Genomic DNA, 13,597 nt, shown 5'->3' with positions numbered 1-13,597 from the left:
AACAATCCCATGTCTACAGTGAAAGCACTTTGTCAGCTGGACTGTTCCAGGTACTCCTACTCCTACCATACATCCTGCAAAGCTTAGGTTACAGCTACCTTTTTAGAGCCTTCCCATTCCTTTCCATCCCAATGTACCATATTTTATCCCTTGACCTTATAGTGTTTTAAGGTGCATGTATGCCTTTTGGTCCTAGCAATTTTAATGGAGCATTTTCTCCATTTTCATCTCACCTTGCTGTTCAAGTGCTAAGTTAGCACTTAAACTGGTAACTTTTGTTGAGAAATAGTCAACATTCAGTCACTTTCAGTCACATTCTGGTATTCCTAAATACCAGAAATGTTCAAAGATAGACCAAATGGAACATTAATATCTTATCATAGAAGACCTATTTGTTGGGCCTTATCCTCCAGGTCAAAGAAGCAGTCTTTGTTTTCAGGAGCTTTGATGCAAATTGAAGTACCTGACAAATGAATATCTGGCAACTCCGGTGGTATTGATGGGGACTCAAGGGATTGACAAACAATAGAAGGGCCTAAGGAAATTGCAAATGAATACAACTTCTTTCATTGCTTTGCTCCTTTCATTTTGAAATGTGGGTGATTGCCACCTTCTAGCATCTTTTCCTCATCTAGGACACATTTCCTCTGCAAGAGCTTATGAGAAAACGGCCAGCTGGTTTTCTAATGTCAGGATAAAATGAGAGTATCAACTAAAGCGAAAACTGTGAGGAAATTGGAGGAAAAAGTGGGGGAAAAATGAACAAAGATTTAGTGGGCAAAAATACAATACATTGGAGAATAAAAAGGGGAGTCTACAGGGTGCAACTGTAATTGTGCAATTGTAATTTTTTCCATAACTGATTAATTCAATTAACCAGTATTTCATCAAGGACTTTCTCATCTAGGTCCAGAAATAAAGTCAGTCTATAATTGTCATAATTTCCTTACCTTGTTTTGGAGCTGGGATTATGCCAGACTTGTTGAATGACTGGAGTAACTTTCCCACTTTTTGTCTTCAACTTTGAAACAGTATGTTAAATATTCAGAGGGTTGGAAGGGAGGGATTGCTAAGGCCCATGAGGAAACCTTTGGGGATGATATGTTCGTTATCTCACCATGTGATGGTTGCAGGGAGGTATACAGAGGCTAAAAATCATCAAACTGTATAGTTTAAATATGTGAAGTTTATTATATGTCGGTTATACCTCAATAAAATTGTAAAAAAAAAAAAAAAAAAAACTAGGTCTGGGCTCTGTGCTTGGGCTCTGAAACATGGTAATGGTGCACTGAATTCCCATGCCAACTGGACTGGGGGAGAGAGCCATGCTTTGGAGAAAACACTAGAAAGGCTTCTCATAGGGAAAACACTAAGATCATTAGACTGTCAAGAAGGACGATCAAGAACGTCTCCTGTGAAAAATGATCATTCCCAATGGAACAGTTTCTGGAAAGAGGCTGGATCTTTGGGTGCTCCTTCCCAGTATTTCAGACAGTCCAAGATTCCTCAGGCTAACAACCTCAAAGCTGGTTTAAAAGGGGAGCGTGTTACCTTCACACTGTTTCTTCAGCATGTACTGCTACAGTTGCTGGAATTACAGGTGCAGATTACAGTCAGCCCTGTAGTGACAATGGAAAGGACTTTAGGAGGCCTGTAGATTCCTTGGGCACACAACCTGTTGGGACATGTGCAGGAAAAAAGAGGGCTTCACTTTAGCCTTCTCTGGAGCTCCAGATGAATGTGTCCTCTCAGCCAATGTCCCGTTTATGAATTCCAAATGGATCTGAAATCACAATTTCGACATTCTTTAAGAAGGAATTCCCCAAGCCAGCCTTAAATAATTTAAAGTGGGAATCAAACTTGAAGTGCTAGACAGAATCATATCTGATCTGCTCTGCAACTACTGTAGGTGTTAGAGGAGATGAAGTTTATATTGCCTTTGACAAATAAAGAGGAGCTTTTGGTTATTGCTGCAGTACAATTCTTGAGATATTTTCCTAGTTGGGGAACGTCCCTGGACAGATGTCTGACGGCGATCAGGAAATGATATTGCTATTACAAAAACTGCAACAGAAATGCAGGCTCCTTCCAAAGTGACTGGGTGTTCGATGCAGTCCATAGAGAAAGCTGCTCCCAACCACCAGCAGGGTGGGTCAAGAAAGCAGGATAGTTTAAACCACCCGCACAGATGTCAGCCCCTGAGAAAAATGTTTCCTAAAAATGTTTCCTCGACAAAAATTAGCATACATACTTTTAAAAAGGCCTAAAATTAGGGGAAAAAGGGGTTTTAGAAGGTCTTCCCATTTTGTATTCTCCTACATCTCAGCGTGCGTAAAGTTGCTAGACGGAGCCCCTGGCCTTCCATTTGGCCAAGGATGACACTGCTCAGACAACCATTGCAGGGATATCTGCTGTCTGTGACTCTGGAAACAAACAGAAACTCCAGTGCTCACCTGGAGCAGAAGATGGCCCCGCAGATGCCTACACTTGCTGGCCAGCCCCTGGGGTAGGGTGCCGGATGGTACCCTCCAAACTGGACCGATCATGGACTCCTCCCCGGAGGAGACGTGGCTGCTGCCTCCTCTCGTGGGGGAAATGCTCTATCCATCTTCCTTCAGTGAGGAACACTCGCTCGGAATAAACTGATCAAAATCAATCAGCAAAAGAAGACATATCAGGACACAGAAGTGCCAAATGACATGCTAGAAGCCTCCACCTAAAGCCATCCCACTCTCCCCTAAGCACCTGACATTAGAGCTATGCAAACCTGATGCAGAAGTTTTGTCTTAAGAGGAAATGACACAGCTGCGTGCATGAAGAGCAAAGGCATTCTTAAAAACCCACTAATGCAACAAACAAACTCTCCAAGCCCCACCTGGAGAAATTCCACAAACTCTTACCTTTGCTATAGGAATTCTTTTCAGCCTGTGTCCTCTCCATCAAGCTTATCACCAGTTCTGAACCAATTATCATTGGGGGGTCTACCAGGGACAATTATCTGAAGTCAGGAAAATCCACACATAGGAGAATTAAAGTCCCAGCTCGACACTCGGACCTGACCTCAGTGTACTCAAAGGGTTTCCACTGTGGTCTGTGGAGGAAGTAATCCAATTTGTGAAAGAGGCAGCTCCTCACACTTTGGTGCGCTTCAGAAAGCTCCTCAGTAGACATGAAGGTTCTGCTGTGACCAAGGGGTTGATAAGGTGATAAAAGATAGGAGACTGATGCTAAGGCCAGCATTAAAGCCAGGCCATCACATCAGAGGATTTGACAATAAACAAGAACTTCTCCACTGTTCAGAATGCACATATTTCTCTGGTGTGCTGATACCTTCTCAGTTGAAAAGTGTGTTTGTTGTCCTAAGCAGTCTTCCTTTATCAGAAGATTCCCCTGAAAATTTTAAGGCTAACATTAGAATCTACTTCTCTAAAAACTACCAGAAGTATGAGGACTAGCGTCCTCAAATTGGTAGTTCTTTGTATCTTTCAATATTTTTTAATTGTACACTTTACAAATATGCTTTATTTGGGAAACTGGAAAAAAGTCTTAATGATTTTGGCAAGTATGAGTATCTTGAACTTGCTGAAATTAATCTCCTCTTACACTGCAATCAATATACCTCTATGAGATTAGTTTCTCTAATGAGTTTTTTAATTAATTTATTAGAGAGAGAGAGAGAGAGAAGGAGAGGGAGAAGGAAAATCCTCAAGCCGACTCACTGCTGAGTGCGGAGCCAGACATGGAGCTCAGTCTCAGGACCCTAAGATCATGACCTGAGCCGAAATCCAGAGTTGAATGCTCAACCAGCTGGGCCACCCAGGTGCCCTTCTCTAATGAGGTTTTAAAACACAATGTAGAAGTCACTTAGATATACCTTAGCAAGTAATGTCATAAACCCAAATTATTTTAGATAAATTAACAAGAAGTGAGCACATTTGTAGAATGGCAAAATACTACAAAGTATAATAGGGATTCTTTATATTAATCACCTATATGCATACTTTCAATGAATGTGTACTGGTTTTAAAATTATTTTTTTCTGTTTTACTTATTCTAATGATGGTTAATAAAATGCAGGTTCATTCTGCAGTCTTTAATGCAGAAAGCTGGGTTTTTCTGTTTTTTTCATTTCATTTTTCTAGTAAATAATTTTTTATAGTATTTTACAAAAATATCAGCCCACAATGGATAGGAAATTTTTAAAAACTGGTCTTTCATTGTTGACAATTTGAGAGACAATTTATTTAATATTACTTCTTCCCATAATTCTCCTCTCTGCTCTTTTTATCTAGGCCAAATTTTCATCTCTGTTACTAGGCACCTTCCCTTAGTCTTTGGACCATCTAAAGGGATATTTACATGTAGACTGAACTCTCTTATAGGTAAAAATTTATTTAAGGCTCTGAGAAATTAAGCTATAATAATGGAAAGACTATTGGTAGAGTTGATTATTGGAATCAGCAAATCTCACTGTTGGACTTAGAAGAAATGTAGATCAGTATCCTGCCCAAATTTGGAGTTGGTTCTATAAAATACTGAGAACAACAACAACAAAAACCCCACTGGATTTAGGTTTTAATAGTGCAGTGTTGAGAGAGTAGGCTCTGGAGTCAGTCTGAATAAATTCGAGCCTTGATTCTGCTCCAACCTGCTATAAGACCTTGGACAGATTACTTAGCTTCTCTGATAGATAGTAGCCATAGTCTCTTCATCTGTACAGTGAGGATAATAACAGTACCTACCATAATGAGTTCATGTAAGGATTGAATGAGATGGCATGTGGAAAACTCCCTTAATAGTCCTGGGCTGGGGGTCAGTAATTGTTAGTTCTGGTAATCATTACTGTGCAAAGCATTTTCACTGGCAACTATCTCCGCCACAGTTTATGAGGTAGCAGGCAGAATGTTCTTGTCTTTATTTTATTTTATTTTATTTTATTATGTTATGTTAATCACCATACATTACATCATTAGTTTTTCATGTAGTGTTCCATGATTCATTGTTTGCGTATAACACCCAGTGCTCCATTCAATACGTGCCCTCTTTAATACCCATCACCAGGCTAACCCATCCCCCCACCCCTCTCCCCTCTAGAGCCTTCAGTTTGTTTCTCAGAGTCCATAGTCTCTCATGGTTTGTCTCCCCCTCCGATTTCCCCCCCCTTCATTTTAGCAGGGAGACTGTTCTTATCAACATTTCAGAAATGAGGACATACAGGCTTGGAGAATTAAATCACCAACTCAAAATCAGAAGCAGAGAGACTTCTTGTTTCCAAAACCATGCTCTTTCCACCAAGGGGCTCAGCCTTCCTGGCAAATGATTGCCGGATCCCAGGAATGGGGTGTTCATTCAGCCCAATCCTTACCTTCTTCAGTCAAGTCTCAGTTGTCCTCCCTGTATTCCATCTGTTGGGTCTGGCCATGCTCTCTGAAGCAAGGAAATAAAAAAGGTACAGGGAACCTCGAATCTAAATTTAGTGCATCCTTCCCCAGCTCCACACTAAAGGGTTGGAGCCTCCCCCAGGAGGGGCCACAGCCCAGCCCCCCACCACCCCCAGCTGCCCTCATCTGGAGATCTCGGCTTCCTTTTGCTTCCCACAACCTCTCCCCAAATTCCTGAGTTTCCGAGAAACTCCCATGAGGACATCAGAGGGCCAGGTGAGCTCGGCCCCTTCCAGTGCTGCCTTAACTGACAGCACACACTCCAGTCCCCTCCTGATTGCTTTATCGTCCTGAGGCCACTCTGGGTAAATAGAATTATTTTACTATTTACTCTCCAATCTACAATTTACTCCAAGAGATTATGAAAGGATGACACCTAGTTTCACTAGAAATCCTGCTGGCTTCTCAGCAATCACTTTCAACATCTCTCTGTGAAAACCCACTGTTCACAGCTTCTCTCCCCCACCTCTCAGGCCCTGCAGTGGCCTGGCCTCTCTTTATGGAATAACCACTTTGGAGCTGAAGTTCTTTGCAGCTTGGGGTAGCCACCATTCCCTGCTTACTACAGAACTGATACAAATCATCCCGCCCCCAGGTACAAGATCACACCTTGCAACCCTTCCCAACCCAGCCAACGGCCACCAACCACTGCACTTTGACTCCGCCCACTCCCCAACCACCACGCCCACTGGTAGGCTGGCCCCGTCCCCGCCGGGCCCTCTGGTTTCCTGGCCGCGCCCCCCACGCCGCCGTAGCCCCGCCCCGGCCCTCTTCTGTCAGGTGCCGCCTTTCCCCACATGTCCAGCGTTGGTCAGCCCGCCCGCCGTTAACAGCCGGATGGGCCTGAAAGTCGACGCTTCCTGCCCCCGGGCAGGTCCTCGTTCTCACCTGACCACAGAGGCCCAAATGGCGTGGCTTTGAAAAACTCCGCCCCGTGTTTTACCCACTCTGTGCTTGAAGAGAAGGAAAGGGCCAAGAGAACACGAAACTGCCGAACGCCGCTGGGCCGAATATTCCTTCAAGAGTCCAAGGAAACTGTCCCTGGGGACGGGCGAAGGGCAGGCCGTGGCGTGGTCCCTGCCGTCGCGCACCGGGGCGGATCGTGTGATTCTTGAGACTCAGGACCCGGTGAGTAGGAGGCCCAATCCGGGGTGGGGTTCCCCTCACCGCCAGCCGGGTGAGATGCCCGAGGAGTTTCCCGTCCGTGGGTACTATTCCCGCCAAGGACCATTCAGGGCCTCCCAGTGCCCGGGCCTCGTGCGGAGATCCCCGCTGGGCCGCGGCTGGAGGTGTGAGGGGGCTTCGGGCGAGGCTGGGAGTCCCGGAATTAAACCAGCCCCGAAACAGAGGTGCTTTCATTGGCTGAATGAGGGCCCCTAATGTCCTGCGTAGGGCGAGAGAGGAGGGTGCAGCAAGAGCCGTGGTGCTTGTAATAGGAGTGTATGTCGGCGAGTGTCCAGGGGACATGGGTGGGCCACCCACAGTATCTGCTCTGGCGTGCAGAGCTGACCGCTGCTGAGTGGCTAAATAGTCCCAGAGCAGTGCCTATTAGATTGGTGCTGTGGCCTATGCTGGTAACCTGGGACCTGTGGACATGGAAACTCAATGGAAGTAAGTTAGAGAAAGGGAGGTGGGGATTGGAGACAGCTGCCAGGAAGAACTTTCACACTTCTTGGTACGTGTGATGCTTTTGCGCCCTCCCCTCTTTAGAACAATCTGCCCAACAACCTTTTAGTCTCCCCATCTACTCCCTGCCCCCCAGTGCCCGTTCCCAGTACCTTTCATAGGCTTGTATAGCACCTATCTTAGTCCCTCAGCCTCCTGTGGCAAGAATGCCATAGACTGGGGGGCGCCTGTGTGGCTCAGTTGGTTAAGGGTCTGCCTTCGGCTCAGGTCATGATCCCAGGGTCCTGGGATCGAGCCCCATATCGGGTTCCCTGCTCAGCAGAGAGAATGCTTCTCCTTATCCCTCCTCCCTGCTTGTGCTTTCTCGCTTTCTGTCAAATAAATTTTAAAAGTCTTAAAAAAAAAAATGCCATAGACTGGGTGGCTTACAAACAGCAGAAATTTATTTCTCACAATTCTAGAGGCTTGAAGTCCAAGGTGAGGTGCCAGATGGTTAGTGATGTCCCTGTTCTAGATGGCAGACTTCTTATTGTCCTCACATGGTAGAAGAGGGCAAGGGCCTGAGGCCCTCCGTGGGTCCTGTTTTATAAGGACACTAATCTCAGTGATGAGGACTCCACCATCATGACTTGATCACTTCCCAAACGCCCCACCTCCTAAATACCATCACTTTGGGGGTTAGCTTTAAGAGTATGAATTGGGAGGGACACATTCAGACTATAGCGCTCTTTCTTAGTGCTCTTCAAAGTTCGTAATCACGATGTTTTGAGATTTCTTTTTAAAACTTGATGTCTCACCCCACTCCCTACACACTGGATAGAAAACTTTTGAGGATGGGGCAAATAACCTGTTTTGCTTAGGATGGAGTCTCTAACATCTAACACAGTGGCTGGCATGTGGTAGTTGCTTTGTAAATATTTATTGAATGAATGGGTGTTTTCTTTAACACCTTGGAAATATAATAATAATTTTGTGACCTTTTTTTCTGTTGTTCATTTTCTGTGTATGATTCCTGAGAGTCATTTATGTAATAAAAAAAACTCTCTCAGGATTATCTTGATTTGTGTGGCATAAAGAAATCTCCCCTATAGGTAACTTTTTTTCTAAACCATTCAGATGAAACTTTGTTAGTTGTCATTGAGGAACTAGGTTGCTGTTTCCAAAGGTCTTAGAACAGTGTTCAGATTGCTCATGCTCCCTATTATTTATTAGGTGTGAAAGATTTCATGAAGGATTTTGACATTCTGAGCCTTCCTCCACTTTCCTGCTTGCTGCATGAAACCATTATGGTAAAATGAGATTATACATGTAAGAGCATTTTGGAAATTCTAGAACTCTGAACTCTAGAAATTTAAAGAAATATTTTTGTTATTATTCTTATTCAGTAATTGATCCAGGCCCACTTCTCTACCTTATGGTTTGTTTACAGGTCACATTAGCCATACAGACATGAAAATACCCTCCTTTGTTCTCCTTCCTTTTAAACTTTGGTTTCTTCTTAAAGGTACTTGTAGATGCAATCAATCTTTTTATTGTCTGTGCAGGAGCTACGCTTTTAATGTTATATTTGCATCCTATATTAGATATAATGCAATGCACATTTCCTTTGTCTAGTTACTGCTTGAACGCAAAACAAAAACAAAAGCATCCAAAACAAATGAAAAACCAATTCATTTGTGGATTGGAAATCTTTAGATATAAAATGTGCCATTCTTGACTAATTGAAACATAATATTTAAAAGCAATTGTAATTTGAACTGTTTCTGTAGAATGCTGACCAATGTTCACTTGATAAAACCCATGCAAAACTTTTCTAATCAGGCATAGGTGTTATGTATTTTCTCATTTACATGATATATACAGTGCCTGTAGATTTTTCACAAGTCACACAGAAAAGTCCATTTCATTACTTTATAATCTACCTTTTAAAATGAATATATGTATACTTATACTTAAATATACAATATCATACTTAGGGTGGTACTTAAGAGCAAGGGAACATGGAGAAGTATACAGATATAAAAATCTCTATTCAGGTTTCACTCTGCCACCTACCAGCTGTATACGTAAGAGCAAATTAGTTAACTTCTATAAATGTCTCAATCTAAGGCTGGGAGGGTGAAGAATGGCCAGGTGGAAAGTGCTCATATCCCGAAGAAAAGGGGGGGTGGGGTCTGGGATCTACGTGGCCTAAACAAGTTAGGGCTGGGAGTTTGTTTGTACTAGCATGGAAGAAAATGAATAGGAGTAAGAGAAAAAGTAAAAAAAAAAAAAAAGAAAAAAGAGTCACTTTTGGCTAACCATTCAGCAGGTGGGAGAAACTGGAACCAGTAGGAATTAGGATAAGGCCTGGGTGAAAAATAGCCGACAGTATTTTCCTAACAGAGACAACTTGTGGACAAGTATAAAGGAATTCATGTGGATAGTATTACTAAATATTTATAATTTGTACTTGAAGAAATTATGGTATTTACAGTAGCTACAGTATGGGAATGATCATTGGGGTAGGCTTAAGGAGATGGTCTTTCTTATCCCTTGGTGTCTTTCATCTTCTCCCTTGTCCTTGTACTAATAATGCTTCTGCCATATATTTGCCTTGAGCATCTATTTCTTTTGAGCATTCACTTAATGATTTTATCATAGTTTACTTCTTTACATATCCAGAATTTTCTTACACTTTTAAAGCTTCCCCTTCCATGTTTATATTTTCATAAGACTTTTCTCCTTTAAGCATGGGCTGAGAAATTGTATCATCCATGAGAGAACTCAAGTAAGAATTGATAAACTGTGGAGATGTCATCAGAGGTTCACAGTTTAGATCACTGCTTTGTCATATAGGGATATAACTGAAGGCTAGCCATATAGAAGAGATACATAGAGCAAGGTATGTGAGAAGGGGCTTGGAGCTTCCATGCCCTTTCCTCAACACTCCACATGTTCACCAATCCAGAAACTCCCTGATTTCAATGTTAATCTCATCCAAGAACACCCTCACGGAAACACCCAGAATAATGATTGGCCAAATATCTGGGAACACTGTAGCCCAGGCAAATTGACATATAAAATTAACATGAAAGCTCTTGAATGTTGTCAAATACTTTTCTGCATCAATTGAGATGACTGTGTGTTACTTTTTCCCCTTCATTCTGTTAATGTGGTGTGATGTATTGGTTGATTTTCACATGTTGATCCATCCTTGCATTCCAGGAATAAAGGCTATTTGGTCATGTTGTATAAACCTTTAATATGTTGTTGAATCCAATTTGTTAGTATTCTGTTGAGGATTATTGCATCAATATTGGTAAGGGTTATTGGTCTGTAGTTTTCATGTAGTGTCTTTGTTTGGCTTTTATATTAGTGTAATGCTGGCCTCTTGGAGTGAGTTAAGAAGTATTCCCTCCTCTTCTATTTTTTTAAGTGTGTGGTTGGTTAAAGGAACAGTAGAAACAGAAAAAACACAACAGGTACTGTGCCGGAACTAAAGATTCCTCAAAGAAGGAGTCATTTCAAATTTTTGCACTCATATATTGTATCAACTACTGTTAATTAAGAATCACTGATTAAGGGGCACCTGGGAGGCTCAGTCAGTTAAGTGTCTTCCTTCTGCTCAGGTCATGATCCCAGGGTCCTGGGATCTAGCCCTGCATCAGGTTCCCTGCTCAGTGGGAAGTCTGCTTCTCCTTCTGCCCCTTCCCTGGGCTTGTGCTCTCTCTTGCTCACTCTCTTGCTCTCAAATAAATAAAATCTTGAAAAAAAAAAAAAGAATTACTGCTTAAGACTGGGGAAAAGACCAACATTTAAAGATAAATAATAATGCAATTGATAAGGAGCTCTTTGCAATGTAAGAGATACCCTCAGGTAAACTATGATTGATTGTCAGTTGTATGTGATGCAATAATTCAGAAGTAGAAGAGAAAAATAGAAGTGGGCTGGGAAGAATTCATAGAAGGGGAAGAATTTAGACTTCATATATAGAGAGATGGCAGGCATAAATTATAGATGGAAAAGTAGAACAGGCAAGAATAATGAAGTGGGAATGAGCCAAGACATATTCATGGACAGTGAAGAACCCATTTGGGCTGGGACAGAGGGCTCAGGAAGGTGAGGAGTTAGAGATGGTCCTCTACAGTCTGGAACAGTAGGGGGCTGGAACTCTTAGGAGGGTGGAATTTATCTTATAGAGCTGCTTGAGAGACTAGAGGAGGTGTGTGATATGGTCATGGAGTATTTTATCAGTGCAAGGTGGCTGCTCTGAGCAGAGAGTCATTGAACTGAATGAGACTGACATCAAGTTTGTAGGACAGATGAAGTCGGGAGGGTATGATTTGGTCTGTTTTGTTTACTGCCCTAGTGCCAGGGCGTTTCCTATAGCTGGTGCTTGATATTTATTGAACGAATGAATGAAAAAGACATAAACTGGCAAATGGAAATAAAGATGAAAATGCAAAGAATGTTTTGAAGGAGAGAGCAGTAGTACTGAGTGACTGGTTGGATATGAGTATTTAGATTATCTTAACATTTATAACAGTGGGAGAGTTTATAACCTGTTGAGAGAATCACGGTGGCACCAGTAAAAACTGGGAAATCCAAAGGTGAAGCCAATTAGGTGGGCTACAGTCAGGCTTGTTTAGATAAGATGAGTTTGAGGTGCTGGGTGACACATCTAAGTGGAAATGCTTAGTAGAAAACAGGAACTGGATTTTGAAGAAGTGAGGATTGTGAATATTGATTTTTTATTTTTATTTTTTTTAAGATTTTATTTATTTATTTGACGGAGAGAGACAGTGAGAGAGGGAACACAAGCAGGGGGAGTGGGAGAGGAAAAAGCAGGCTTCCCGCGGAGCAGGGAGCCAAATGCGGGGCTCGATCCCAGGACCCTGGGATCATGACCTGAGCCGAAGGCAGACGCTTAATGACTGAGCCACCTAGGCGCCCTGTGAATATTGATTTTTTTGAATCTTTCAGAATCCTTTGCACTTAGGTTATATTTTAAACTTTAGGCATAGGTCAGATCTAACTTAAAAGCAGGAAAACAAAAACAAAGTCAGTGTTGGAAATTCAAGGAGCATCCACATTTAGGTGATTGGAAGTAAAATATATTAAAATTTATCTGTGAAAAACACACACTGAATGAAGAATGTTAAGTTAGAGCAAAAATAGAATTTTAGTATTTAAAGAACATTCTATATATGATTAAAAACATACGGTATTAAGAGTGATCATGATTGAGGCGCCTCGGTGGCTCAGTCGTTAAGCATCTGCCTTTGGCTCAGGTCATGATCCCAGGGTCCTAGGATTGAGCCCCACATCGGGCTCTCTGCTCCACGGGAAGCCTGCTTCTCCCTCTCCCACTCCCCCTGCTTGTGTTCTCTCTCTCTCACTGTCTCTCTCTCTCTCTCTGTCAAATAAATAAAATCTTAAAAAAAAAAAAGAGTGATTGTGATTGATGATCTGAAATGACTGAAATGAGTTCCCAATGATTGAAGATCAGACTGGTAAGAGAAAAAAATAACTAAAATCAAGAACGAAATTTTAGGGGAGCCTGGGTAGCTCAGTAGATTAAGTGTCCAACTCTTGATTTCAGCAAGGCCTATATTTTGTTTCCTCTGGGAAAATACCCACAATAGCAATAAATATTCTCTTACCCAGCCTTGTATTTACCTCCATCCCAATTCCACTCCTTCCAGAATTCTCAGGATTCATTCCCTGGCGTATTCTCCTGGTTTCTGCCTTGGCCTATTAGGTCCAAGAAGAATTATATTTATTTTAAAAATTTCCTTCCAGAGTGTTCTGAGTCCAATCACACAAGCCTTTTATCTGTCCTTACCTGCTATTTGTATAGGTTTAAAATGACTATCCTGAGGCTTAGCCATGTGCTCAATTAAAAATTCATTTCTCATCACTTCATAGACAGGAAATTAATTGGAGAAATCTGACATACATGGAAATTAATAGGTAATATTTTCAATTACCTTGGCAGCTCCAATCATAGAATATTTCACTTAATGAAGAACTGTGAAGCCCCCAGTTCCCTGGTCAGCCATGTCATGTGAAAGCATTCCCTGGAAGAATGTTCACATTCTGCTGTGCAGAGATATCGATGCTTTGAGGTATCAATTTCAGATGCCCATGTGGAATTTAAATTGGGCCTGTTATTAATAGCTATGGGAATAAAAAGAGACAACAAAATGTCACATTTTGTTTTTTTTCTTTTATTACACTTTTTAATTTTTTGAAATATAATTAACATACAGTGTTATACTAGTTTCAGGTGTATACTATAATGATTCAAAAATTCTATGCATTAGCCAGTGCTCCTCAGGATAAGTGTACGCTTAAGAGTATACTTTATTTCACCCATCCCCCCACGCACCTCCCGTCTGGCAGTCACCAGTTTGTTTTCTAAATCTAAGAGTCTATTTTTTGTTTTGTTTTGTTTTTTTATTTTACATTTTTTTATTATGTTACATTAATCACCATACATTACATCATTAGTTTTTGAGGTAGTGTTCCATGATTCATGTTTGCAT

The 13,597-nt window shown here is 41.8% G+C and overlaps 1 long non-coding RNA gene across 1 annotated transcript; it reads right to left on the bottom strand.

Annotated features, from left to right (window-relative positions):
- Window positions 1–513: 513 nt before the first annotated feature.
- Window positions 514–6,034, bottom strand: LOC113913158. Its single transcript, XR_003517111.2, has 3 exons — window positions 5,908–6,034; window positions 5,366–5,427; window positions 514–1,783 (listed from the first exon to the last, which is right to left on the bottom strand). It is a non-coding gene; the product is annotated as an uncharacterized LOC113913158 (long non-coding RNA).
- Between the last annotated feature and the right edge of the window lie 7,563 nt (window positions 6,035–13,597).

This window comes from Zalophus californianus, chromosome 14, assembly GCF_009762305.2.
Source record: "Zalophus californianus isolate mZalCal1 chromosome 14, mZalCal1.pri.v2, whole genome shotgun sequence".
NCBI classification, from domain to species: domain Eukaryota; kingdom Metazoa; phylum Chordata; class Mammalia; order Carnivora; family Otariidae; genus Zalophus; species Zalophus californianus.
Note: the sequence above shows the minus strand (reverse complement) of the source record. Positions and strands in the feature narration are given on the sequence as shown.